Here is a 13,328-nt window from a genome sequence, read left to right as displayed (position 1 = left end):
AGCCCCGTGTCATGCTCCCTGCTCTACGGGAGGCCTGCTTCTCCCTCTCCCTCTCCCACTTCTCCTGCTTGTGTTTCCTCTCTCACTGTCTCTCTCTCTCTGTCAAATAAATAAATAAAATCTTTAAAAATTTTTTTAAAAAATTTAAATGTTCAACAGTAGGGCAAACTAGTTAAATCATGGCCCCACAATGGAATATCAACCATTAAAATAATATTCTGGAGAAACACTTAGTAACATGAAAAACATACATGATCTATTAAATGAAAAAAGTTAATTACAAAACAGCATGTTCAGGATAACCCAATTTTGTTTTTTAAAACAGGAAAATACTGGGGGACCTGGCTGGGTCAGTTAAGTCATGCCATTCTTGATCTCAAGGTCATGAACTCAAGCCGCACAGTGGGCATAGAGCTTACTTAAGAAAATATGAAAACATTTGCTATCATGTAATACCAAATAGAGTAATTTGTTTTCCTTTTTGTGTTTTTCTGCATTTTTACATTTCTCTACAATAAACAAATATTTTTCTTATCAAAAAGAATGAATTACTGGGGTACCTGGCTGGCTCAGTCAGTAGAGCATGTAACTCTTGATCTCAGGGTTGTGAGTTTGAACCCCTTTAAAAACAAATAAATAGGGGAGCCTAGATAGCTCAGTCATTAAGTGTCTGCCTTGGGCTCAGGTCATGATCCTGGGGTCCTGGGATCAAGCCCTGCGTCACAGCATGATCCCTGCTCAGTGGGAAGTTTCCTTCTCCCTCTGCCTCTGCCCCCTCCGCTCCCCTCCCTCTCTCAAATGGATAAATAAAATATTTTTTAAAAATAAATATTAAAGGGGCGTCTGGGTGGCTCAGTGGGTTAAAGCCTCTGCCTTCACCTCATGTCATGATGTCAGGGTCTTGGGATCAAGCCCCGCATCAGGCTCTCTGTTCATCAGGGAGCATGCTTCCTCCTCTCTCTGCCTGCCTCTCTGCCTACTTGTGATCTGTCTCTGTCAAAGAAATAAATAAAATCTAATAAATAAATAAATAAATGTTAAAAAATACATGTCATTAAATAATTTTAGAAAAAATAATTAGGTTTTTTTTAAGTGCCAACAGGAAACAACCCCTCTTTTTTTTTTAGTGAAAAGGAAGGTGAAATATTCACTAAAGAAGATGGCATCTCCAGAGAAAACATAAGCAATTACCTTGAAAGCTCCCTGAGGTCTCTGTTCTTTCTGGTGCATTTACAACTCCCACAGATGCCAGAGACAAGGAGAAATTCATTAAAGTGCAGCCTATGTCAAGGAAATAGAAGATTTATTCTACCTTTCTCCTAAGGAAGCTTACAGAAAGACACCACAGTTAGTGACAAAGGAAGTGTCTGTGTGCAGTAGTAGTGGAAAGGGGAACGAGGCACTACTTAAGCACAAGAATTATGGTGAAGAAATAGGCAACATAAAGAAAAGATTATTAACCTGGGGCTCAAAGAGAAACAAAAATTGTAATTCTGTGGCCTTGAGGTCAATCCTCCAGTTCACAAAGATGCCAAAGTGCCCATCAAGAAACCTGAAGTTGTGACACTGTGCTAGGGAAATGAACAAAGTAGATTTTCTCCCTTCATTCCTAACCGAATCTCCAACCAAAGGACCCAGGAACTTGACGCTTTGACATTCCCACTGCAACAGCCCCCAGACCTTGCCGACATCCCCTGGGGGGGGGGGGATTTTCAGAAACAAAACTATCTCGACTGTCCTGTCCAAACATGATGATTCGAGAAGAGAATGACTTATGTCTCCTGTGGGTTTATATCTGAGGTTTTCAACGAATGAAACCCAGAGCAATTGGGAATTCCATGGAAAGAATTCCTACTTCCCCAAAAAGCTCGTAGTCCCACTCCTTCCAACTCTCTTCCATCCTCATTCATCTTACCCTCATGGCAATCAATCACATCAACCAATCTTCCTACATAGACCCTGAGCCAGAAGCTAAAGGAATTCGGATTTCTCTACATCCATCACCTTCCTGTCAGGGATTCATTCCAACACATTGCAGTGTTATTCAGATTCACTAGTTACAACCCTACCCTCCTTCCCTTTTGGCTCATCCTTAACAAACTGGCTATCATTAAGGTGACGGAACAGTAAAACTCCTATATTCAATAGGTTCAGGGCCCAAGACTGGCATATTGGCCCACAATCTATGGTGGATCCTGAAAACCTGTTGAAAAAAAGAATCAACTCAATGAGGGAAACCTGCCCATAAGCCTATCCCTGTATTTCAATGCAGGCACCGCTTCACATGGCCTGGAGAATAGAAGCCTGTGTTTTCTCAGTCTATTTTAAAAGGAAAATACGCTTCTGCTTGCCAGACCCCTCCAAAGCTTCTTCTCTCCTCCCACCTCTTTTTCCTCCCTCACCTCCTCCTGCTCTTCCTCCTCCTCCTTCCCATCTGACCTTTGTCATGCGTAGAATTAGGGACTCCCAAGAAAACTGTGAGGTCTGTTCCTAGAGCTCCTATGGGCCCTTGCCAATCTCCTCAGGGTTTGCCAATGGGCGGTTGTAACAGCAGGGGTGAAAGGGAAGTAATGAAGCACCTACTAAGGGTCAAGTGTTAAGATATATTATATGCTTCAATCCTGGGAACAAGCCAATTAACGCGTTACAATTATTACCCTCTTATTACTGAGGAAACTGTGGCTCAGATAAGTTAAGCACCCAACATAAAATTAAACACAAGGAGGTAGATTTTAATTCTGGGCCCCTATCACCCAAATCTATACTCTTTCTTGACATCACTCAGGCTCTGGGAGCCCCGGGAATCTCGGGTGACATTCCTAACTGTCATGATAGCTTTGCAGAATGACTACCATTCATATGCAGTGAAAGGTGTCCTCTTCCTCTCTCTTGTGCAAGCAGGAGCGTTAAATTCTCAGCCCTTCTCTAGAATGGAGAAACCTAACTTTTGACTTGCAAAGTCCTTCCTTAGAATGATAAAGCAAGATAGCCTGACTCCTGCAGACCTGGGAGGGCAGAATCCTGGTTCGCTAGGTGGTACTCAAAGAAAAAGGCTAACAATTAATGGTCTATATTAGAGGTCAAAGTTTCAAAGGAATGTAAAGAAGGAATGTTTATTTTAGAGGGTAGAGGAAGGAAAAACAGGATCCAGAGAAAGACAAATTTCTAGCCCCAGATCACAAACTGCTTATAATAATTGATCAGAAAAGCCAGAGAGAGATTCAGGGCCTAGATACAGATGTTTGGGTTGGGGGGAAATGAAATGAAAGCAAGAACCAGAGCAAAGGCTTCAGGAGAAGTTAAAGACCTTTGAGTAGGACTACTACAGCTCTAAACCAGCTAATCCCCGCTACATTCCCTAACAAAAGGGGGGAAAGCTGGTTTTAGAGGAACAAAGTGTCCTGCCCAGTGTCACCAAAGGAGATGACTGAAGAGATAACACTAGATTCCAAGGCCCTGAACACTGTCCATGGCTCATGCTCTGTCCACCTGCCAGACTGCCCTTGTCACCAGAAAAGTGATGTTGGATGACAAATGCAAGTATTAAGGAAATTAGGCCAGGGCTCCAGGAAGCCTCAGATTGCACTTAGTCAGTGAGGGGGTAGGGAGACTAGGGTAAGGGAACTAGGCATGTGGGTAAGGGAAAAGGCCTGCTGGTGCACCAGAAGCCCAGATTCATTTCCACATTCCTCCCAGATCCTCAGGTTCCTGAACTGACCCATGTTGAGGTACTGAGGTCCCTTGTCGTTTCTTCACCAGGGCTTCCTGCAGTCCCTAAGAGATGACTTGATTCAGCCACATGCTTCTTAACAGAAAAGCTCCTAATCAAAAGCCTATTGAAGGGTGTCTGGGTGGCTCAGTGGGTTAAGCCTCTGCCTTCTGCTCAGGTCATGATCTCAGGGTCCTGGGATCGAGGCCCACATCGGACTCTCTGCTCGGCAGGGGGCCTGCTGCACCCCCACCCCTGCCTGCCTCTCTGCCTACTTGTGATCTCTCTTTCTGTCAAATAAATAAATAAAATCTTAAAAAAAAAAAAGCCTATTGAAGAGGAGAACACCGTACACTCTGCTTGAAAGACCATCAAGAGGGGCGTGTGCGTGGCTCAGTCAGTTAAGCATCTGCCTTGGGTTCAGGTCATGATCCTGGAATGGAGCTCTGAGTCACTGGGCTCCCTGCTCAGCAGGGATCCTGCTTCTCCTTCTCCCTCTGCCCCTCTACCCCCACTCCTACATTCTCCCTCTCTCTCTCTCTCTCTCTCCCCCTCTGTTCTCTCTCTCAAATAAACTCCAGAAAGAAAGAAAGAAAGAGAGAAAAGAAAAGAAAAAAGTAAAGAAAAGAAGGACCATCAAGGGAGGGGCACCTGGTGGTTCATTTGGTTAAAATTCTGTCTCTGGCTCAGGTCATGATACCCGGGTCTTGGGATCAAGTCCCCATTGGGCTCCCTGCTCCACGCAGTCTGCTTCTCCCTCTGCCTGCAAACTGCCCCCACCACCACCCTGGCTCATGTGCACACTCTCTCTCTCTCTTTCAAATAAACAAATAAAATCTTGGGGTGCCTGGGTGGCTCAGTCAGTTAAGCATCTGCCTTCAGCTCAGGTCATGATTTCAGGGTCCTTGCTTGGTGGGGAGCCTGCTTCTCCCTCTGCCTGCCTCTCCCCCTTCTTGTCCCCTCTCTCTCCAACAAATAAAATCTTTAAAGAAAAGGAAAGAAAAGAAAAGTTAAAAAGAAAGACCAAGGGAGAGGGGGCAGTCAGTCCTTCCTTCTTGTGATAAACTACTTATCAGGACATTTGCTGCATGTCTAACCTGAATCAGCACTGCTATATTTTAAGCCTACTAAAACCTCCAGGACCTCTCATTATGGATTCAGGCCTTCAAACTCTCCTTTTCTCCAAGCTAAATAACCCTAATTACTCCAGTTTCTCACTGGTTTTCTCTCACACTGTTTTTTATTATTCTCTGCTGCCACAGAGCTTTGATTGCCTCATGAGGCCCTACTTGCCATTTATTTCTCCATGGCCTGAGTTCATTTCTAACCCCCGTCATTTCAGCGAAGTAGTCTTGATTCCCACCTCCATCAGCTGGGACCACAATTGTCAAAGCTGGAAATGGTGCAAGGGCAAGAACATGAAACTGACAACCAGGACACACTTGCTTCTCTGCTCTCACCATTGGAGGCCTTTATTTCTTTTCTTTTCTTTTCTTTTCTTTAAAGATTTTATTTGTCAGAGAGAGAGAGTACGTGCATAAGCAGGGGGAGCAGCAGAGGAAGAGGGAGAAGCAGACTCCTCGCTCAGCAGGGAGCCTAATATGGGACTTGATCCCAGGACCCTGGGATCATGACCTGAGCCCAAGGCAGACACTTAACCAACTGAGCCACCAAGGCACCCCACCGTTGGAGATCTACTCCAAAATTCCAGTTCTGTTTCTCTGCTGATGATTGCTAAATCCTCATCTCTGTGCAAATTCAAGGCACCACAGGTCTAATGCTTCACCGACCATTTCTACTGGGATGACAGCATTGATTTTCTCTTACGACTTCTGTTTCCATGGAGAAACTTCAGGCCATGGAAAAACTCTGAGTGACTGAGACTTGGCCTGAATCTTCCTTGACTCCTCCCTCTGCTCAACTTTTCATATTTAGTCATCTTCCGTTAGGTTTGGCCTCCAAATCTATACCCTCCTCTTCATTACTTTTGCCTCCAGTTTTTTTTTTATTTCTTTTTTTTTAAGAGTTTTATTTATTTATTTGACACAGAGAGAGAGAGAGATCACAAGTAGGCAGAGAGGCAGGCAGAGAGAGGGGGAAGCAGGCTCACCGCCAAGCAGAGAGCCCGATGTGGGGCTCGATCCCAGGACCCCGAGATCATGACCTGAGCCGGAGGCAGAGGCTCAACCCACTGAGCCACCCAGGCGCCCCTTGCCCCTTGACTAACACTGTTATATCTTGTACCTAAATTTTCTACTAAACTTTGCACTCAATAATATGATATTTTGGCTCTTGACTCTCCACTTAACACATTGTTATAATATTTATCTAATATACCACAATCAGTTCATCATTTGATTTAAAAACAAACAAACAGGGGCACCTGGGTGGCTCAGTGGGTTAAAGCCTCTGCCTTCGGCTCAAGTCATGATCCCAGGGTCCTGGGATTGAGCCCTACATCGGGCTCTCTGTTCAGCAGGGAGCCTGCTTCCCCACTCTTTCTCTGCCTGCCTCTCTGCCTACTTATGCTCTCTCTCTGTCAAATAAATAAATAAAATCTTTTAAAAATAAATAAATAAAAATAAAAACAAACTAACAAACAAGGGTACCTGGCTGGCTCAGTTGGTAGAATATGTGACTCTTGATGTCTGGATAGGAGTCTGAATCCCATATTGAGGGGCAGAGTGTACTTAAAATTTTTAAATCCTTCAAAACAAAACAAAACAAAAGAAAAAACCCTTGCAATGTCCTAGAAAATAAAATCTCAATTTTTTGGCCTAACATTTCAAGTCTCCTAAACTGGACACTATGCTACAGTAATATTTAAATATTTTTTCCATAAATATATTCTCATAAAAATTCAAACAATTTAGAAGTCAATAGACCAAAACGTGAATAATCAGCTTTATTCCCTTCTTCCTCCAGCCCACTGCCCTTCCCACAAGTAACTGCTCCTAACTCACTTTTCCAATTTCATCCTTTGCTTCCTCAGCCCCAGCTAGACCACATTATGATAGTTCCTCACATATAGTATTCCCATGCAACTTCTGTGTCCCAGTGGAGGCCATCTTCCTCCCTGAAATACTTTTGCCCTAACTACTGACTATCCAACTCCAAACATTCTATCCTTAAGGTTTATTACCTGCTCCTTGAAATTGCCTGCCTTTTATTGGACAGGATCTAAATATCACTGCCTATGATATCTAGTCATTATGTATTTTTCTCTGTTTCAACAGTAGAGCTGACAAGTCTCCACTTGGAGGTAGGACTATGTTACCTCTCCCTACCTCCATAAACCTCTCACAACACTCTGCATAGGGTAGGTAATTAGTGCTCTTCTGACATTAAACAGTTCATGGAACCTTAGCTATGGAGAAGACATTAGTCATCTCCTACAATCCTCTCACCTTACGGAAGAGGGAAGTTATTTGCCCAAGGTTATTTGTCTAGAAGTAAAGGTCAAGCTGAAGATAGATCTCAGGTTTCCTGAGTCTGAGTTCAAGCAACTCCTTGGTCTTTTGCTCTGGAAAGGATCCATACTATTATCAGGAGCAACCAGCTGGGTAATAACTGAGATAGGTAACGATGAGGGAGGGCTTGGATATGCCCTGTGAAATTAAAAAATACACACACACACACACACACACACACACACACACACACACACACATGTTTTGTTTTAAGCAGGCTCCATGCCCAGCGTGGGACCCAATGTGGGCCTTAAACTCACGACCCTGAGATTAAGACCTGAGCTGAGATCAGAATCAGATGCTCAACCAATTGAGCCACCCAGGCACCAACCCAAATTTTTCAGATAAAAAGAAGGAAGGAGAGTTGGTTAAGTGTCTGCTTTTGGCTCGGGTTGTAATCCCAGAGTCCTGGGATTGAGCCCAGCCACACATTGGGCTCCCTTATCTGCTCTGTGGGGGAGTCTGCTTCTCCCTCTCCTTCCCTCTCCCCCACTCATACTCCCTCTCTTTATCCCTCTCACTCTCTCTCTCTCAAATAAATGAATAAAATCTTAAAAAAAAAAAAAAAGAGGAAGGAGAAGAATACATGAGGTTTCCCAAACATATTATTACCACTTATGCCCAAGTATAAGGAAAAGGTCATCCATTCCTCTTCTCACTATTCCTCATTGCATGTCCCTTTCTCTAGTAGTTACCTTAATTTGGCTTCATCTGAATAAACATGTTGTAGAGCACAGGGGCTCCTGGCTGGCTCAGTCACAAGAGCACAAGTCTCTTGATCTCAGGGTCATGAGTTTGAGCTCCATGTTAGGTGTAGAGATTATTTAAAAATAAATAAACTTTATTTTTAAAGATTTATTTATTTGACAGAGAGAGAGAGAGTATGCACGAGCAGGGGGAGCAGCAGGGGAAGAGGGAGGAACAGACTCCCTGTTGAACAGGGAGCCAGACACGGGACTCAATCCCAGGACCCTGGGATCCTGACCTGAGCCAAAGGCAGACTCTGCTCAACCATCTGAGCCACTCAGGCACCCCAATAAATAAACTTTAAAAAATCATTGTAGGGCACAAAGTCAGAGTCACCTTGGACTTCTGATACCTCTGGAAACCCAGTGTTCTTTCAATTATTTCTTGGTTTATGGGTGTTGTCCCAAGTATAATTGTAAGTGCGTCTCCTTTCTTTTCTTTTTTTTTTTTTTTTAGATTTTATTTATTTATTTGACAGACAGAGATCACAATTAGGCAGAGAGGCAGGCAGAGAGAGAGGAAGGGAAGCAATCTCCCCGATGAGCAGAGAGCCCGATGCGGGGCTCAATCCCAGGACCCTGTGATCATGACCTGAGCCGAAGGTAGAGGCTTTAACCCACTGAGCCACCCAGGCGCCCCAGTGCGTCTCCTTTCAAACTGAAAAGTACCCTGGCTTGATGATAGTTATATGGTACTCCTATTTACAACCTATTTCTTTCATTCATTCATTCATTCATTCATCCATTCATTTACTTAAATAATATTCACTGAACACCTACTCTGTTATATGCATAGCACAAATCCAGGGGATACAGAAGTTCATGACATTGACAGATCTCTGCCCTCATGGAACTAACATTCTAGTGGAGGAGATGAACAACGAGTAAATAAAAAAAATAAATTATTACACATTGAGCTAACTGTCATGATAGAAATATGTACACTTCTCATAATAAGGCAGCCACATCTTTGGAAAAAGTGGCGAGGGGGGCACCTGGGTGGCTCAGTCAATTAAGCAAGTGACCTAGCCCAGGTTATGATCTTGTGAGATTGAGCCCAATGTTGGACTTTGTGCTCAGCCCCAAGTCTGCTTCAGATTCTCTCTCCCTGTCTCTCTCTCTCTTTCAAAAAAATAAATAAAATCTTAAAAAGAAAGAAGAGAAAATGGTCAGAGAAGGCTCTCTGTGAAGTTGACATGTAAGCTGATACCCAAAGGATGTACAGAATCCAATTATAAGAGCTTCAGGAAAGCATAATCCAGAAGGAAGCATCATAAGCAATCAAGGCCAAAGCAGAAAAGAGCTTGAAAAATTCCAGGAGCTGATCAAAGTTTGATGTGACTGGAGTGTGGTTTGCATGTGGTGGCATGAGGTGAAATTAGAGAAGTAGGCAGAGGTCAGATAATCTAGATCAAGAGAGTCCCAGTAAAAAGTCTGAATTTTGCTCCAGAGGAATGGGAAGCCACTAAAGGATTTTAAGTGAAGTGATGCTAGGATCGTAATTACTTCATAAGAAAACTCATATAGGCTGCTATATGGAAAATAGAGTGGAGAGAGGCAAGTGTGGAAGCCCGGAGACAAAAGGGAAATTATATTAGGCTAGGCTAGACCTGAGGGTGGCGCGGATGAATGTAGGGACAGAGTGAATACAACAGGGAAGATGAGAAGTATGTATAAATGAGGTAGAACCAATAAAATTTGCTGATGGACTGAATGTGGTGTGTGGGAGAAGAGGTGAGATCTAGGATAACTCTGGTTTTCTAGCTTTGGTTAGTGAGTGGCAGATGATGCCACTTACAGACATAGGCAAAATGAGAGAGAACCAGGTTAGGGCTAATGGGAAGATGGAAATCAAGAGTGTTTTTAAGGGGTTCCTGGGTGGCTCAGTGGGCTAAGCCTCTGCCTTTGGCTCAGGTGGTGGTCTCAGGGTCTTGGGATTGAGCCCTGCATCGCATTGGGCTCTCTGCTCAGCAGGGAGCCTGCTTCCCACTCTCTCTCTGCCTACTTGTGATCTCTCTCTCTGTCAAATAAATAAATAAAATCTTTTTTTAAAAATAAGTTTTTTAAAATTTTAATTTAATTTATTTAAAGTAGGCTCCATGGGGCACCTGGGTCCCAAGGTTCTGGGATAGAGCCAGGCATTGGGCTCCCTGCTGAGACTTTCTTCCCTCTCCCTCTGCTACTCCCCCTGCCTGTACTCTCTCTCTCTCTCTCTCTCTCTCTCTCTCTCTCTGTCAAATAAATAAATAAATAAATCTTACCAAAAAACCCAAAAAAGTAGGCTCCACATCCAATGTGGGGCTTAAACTCACAACTCCGAGATCAAGAGTGGCATGCTGTACCAACTGAGCCTGCCAAGCACCCCAAGAGTTCATTTTAAATCAGTCAATACAGCATGGGACTCTTGATCTCAGAATTGTGACTTCAAGCCCCACTGTGGGCATAGAGCTTACGTAAAGAAATAAAGATAAAAATTGCAGAGTTCCATTTAAGCATGTTAATTTGAATTTTTTCTGAGACATTTAAGTGGAGACATTAAGCAGGCAGTTGACTATTAAATCTGGGAAAGCTGACTAAATAAATTAGAGAAGAAATTTAAGATGGAGATGCAAATTTAGGAGCCATGAATATAGAGACAGTTTCTGAAGCCATGGGAGTAAACAGGACTTCCTAAGGAGGAAGTGAAGGGAAGAGGGTACAGGTTCAAGTCCAAAGAAATACTCTCCCACTGATGTCCACAAGTGGCCAGTGAGAAACCTGAGCAACTGAATCTTTTCTGGAATCTGGGAATTGCTGCCAGACTTGCTGGCAGGTAGAGAGATAGATGAGCTGAATTTTGTGGGTGGCCTCTTTCAATCTCTTCATTCAATGAATGTCTGTGGGTCAGGCACATAAACATGAGGGGATATAGTCCTTCCCAATCGGGAAGGAAAGCACACTTGTGCCCATAAAAATGTGTTATGATAATCTTTCTAGAGGAGGTGTGTACAGGGGCAGTGAATACAGGGAAGACAACAAAAGATGTCTGCCTGGTCCAGATCAGGAGCAAAGCTCATTGAAGTAGGAGAAGAGCTGAACATTACAAGGGAGCTCTGAAGCCAGAACGGCTTTCCCCCCACTTCTCCTTGGTTGTTTGTTTCTATTTTCAAGCAAATCTGGTGCTTCCCAGAATAAAGGTAAAATCTTGACATGTTGGTGGGGGTTAAAAAACAAGGCTTTGGTTCTCTGACCATTGACAATAGAGAACAGTCCTTTCGGAGGAGCCTTAATCAGGTGTGGGGTGGGGGTGGGAGTTAGAGGAAAAAGTGGAAGTGAGAGTGGTTTATTGCTGTTCACAATAAAAGCAATAAAATACTTTGCCCTGAGCTGCATAAGGGTCATAATTGGTATGATAAGCTATCATTTAACATGAGGAGGAAATTGAAGTTTCATTTCCTTGCTTTTGTGGCACCCCTTGAATTGAATTGATGACACCATTCAGTCAATCAGCATGAGGCCTGCCTTACCAATTTTGTTTTGCAAAACAAAGCCAGTCACGGTCAAACTCAGTTGGTCAATTCCATAGATTAACATGAGAGGCCCCAGGAAAGCAAGACAGCTGGGATAGCTCTGGCTGGGAAATGATGGGTTAATCCTAGGCCAGCTTGGCAGGAAACTTTGTAAGATCTTTCAGGGCCCTGGTGCCCTCCCACTCCTCACCCCTCCAAGAGCTTCCCACACTCACAAGTGTCCTGGGGTTGACTCTGAATAATCTCCAGAATTTGAAGGACAGGGGGTGGGCTGAGGGTATGGATGCAATTCCCCACTGTGTCATAATCCTCCTCTTCAGGTCTGATTTCTTTAGACGCAGGAAGGGTAGTACGGTATGACAGAAGTCTGACCTATAGGAGTTATATGATCTATATGAGCGCAAACTGGGAAGAATGAAATTTTCTTGAAAAATGGACAATACAAAATTTCCGCCAAATCTTGGGCTTTCATAGGCGTACCAACACAACCCACAACCTAAAGAACACAGTGAAGATAAAAATATTGTTAAAACTATCCTGAAGAGCGAGATATTTTTGTTGCCTCTATGGCTAAAACGTTAGAAAGAAATTGTTGATTTTCCTAGAGGATGACCCAAACCCATCCTGATTCCTCTCCATGCTCAGAAGTTGTTAAAAACTGAGGCCACTTTAGAATAGATCACAATCTGGAGCTTTTCAAAGTTCCCATTTAGCTGAGATAATTCCATTTTTGTCCCGTTCTGAATTCTGATGTTTCTGGTGAACAAGCAGTTCTGCCAGTAACACAAAGGACTATCAAAAAGCCAGGAGAATCTGTACATGAGGGGAAGTTACCTGAATAACATGGGGGTTCATGTTCCCAGGGAGATTAAGGGAATGTTTGATTTTAGTTCCCTGGTCATATTTTTCTAAAAGGATTTATTTTCTTGCCATCTCTGTGACTGTCAACACAATTTAATTTTAATTTTCAAGTAATCAAGGGAGGCAATTTGATATTATGGGAAAAGCACTGCTGATTTTTTCACAGATTTTTACTATAACGCCATGCAAATCACTTTCTGCGCTTCAAATTCCTTACTATAAAAAGAAGGGGATTCGATTCAAATGCATTAGATATGCACAAAACTTTTTTGAAATTCTAAAAATTCTATTCTGAGCCCCTGCATTTCTCTCTCCTGACAGTTCTGCCTTCATATGATGTCCCACGCCAATTGCCATACAGAATAAATTAGAACTAGTTTTGGTTTCTAGAAACTTAGAGCTTATGAAACAGCAATGGTAAGATGTTCTTCAGATACATATCCTATGATTAGATTACAGTAATTTGAATTTTGTGCTGAAGGAAGCTTATTTGTATATTATATTTTAAAAGGGGTTACTGTTAAATTAACACCACAAAAAGGGCTGCAGGTGGAGGTTGTTAACAGCTTCTGATAACAATCTTTTCAAGTTCTTCTTCCAAAGGGGCTCCTTGCATAATATATGGCACTCTGGATGTGAGCCAGGAACCTGGATCATCAGCCTTAGCTAGATTTTTTTGTGACCTTGGGCATGTCTCTTAGCTACCCCGGACCTCATTTGCGTTGACTATAAATGAAGGGGTTGTATTAGGTAAGAATGAGTTGTGGTTAAATGTAAATAAAGGCGCCTGGGTGGCTCAGTGGGTTAAGCCGCTGCCTTCGGCTCGGGTCATGATCTCAGGGTCCTGGGATCGAGTCCCACATCGGGCTCTCTGCTCGGTGGGGAGCCTGCTTCCCTTCCTCTCTCTCTGCCTGCCTCTCTGCCTACTTGTGATCTCTGTCTGTCAAATAAATAAATAAAATCTTTTAAAAAAAATGTAAATAAAGGCATTAATGCCTTTGGTAATACGGAAAATGCAAAGGGATTTAGAGAC

The sequence above is a fragment of the Enhydra lutris genome, unplaced genomic scaffold, assembly GCF_002288905.1.
Source record: "Enhydra lutris kenyoni isolate GAN:26980312 unplaced genomic scaffold, ASM228890v2 scaffoldscaffold5, whole genome shotgun sequence".
In the NCBI taxonomy this organism is placed as follows: domain Eukaryota; kingdom Metazoa; phylum Chordata; class Mammalia; order Carnivora; family Mustelidae; genus Enhydra; species Enhydra lutris.
This window is presented reverse-complemented; position numbering follows the sequence as displayed.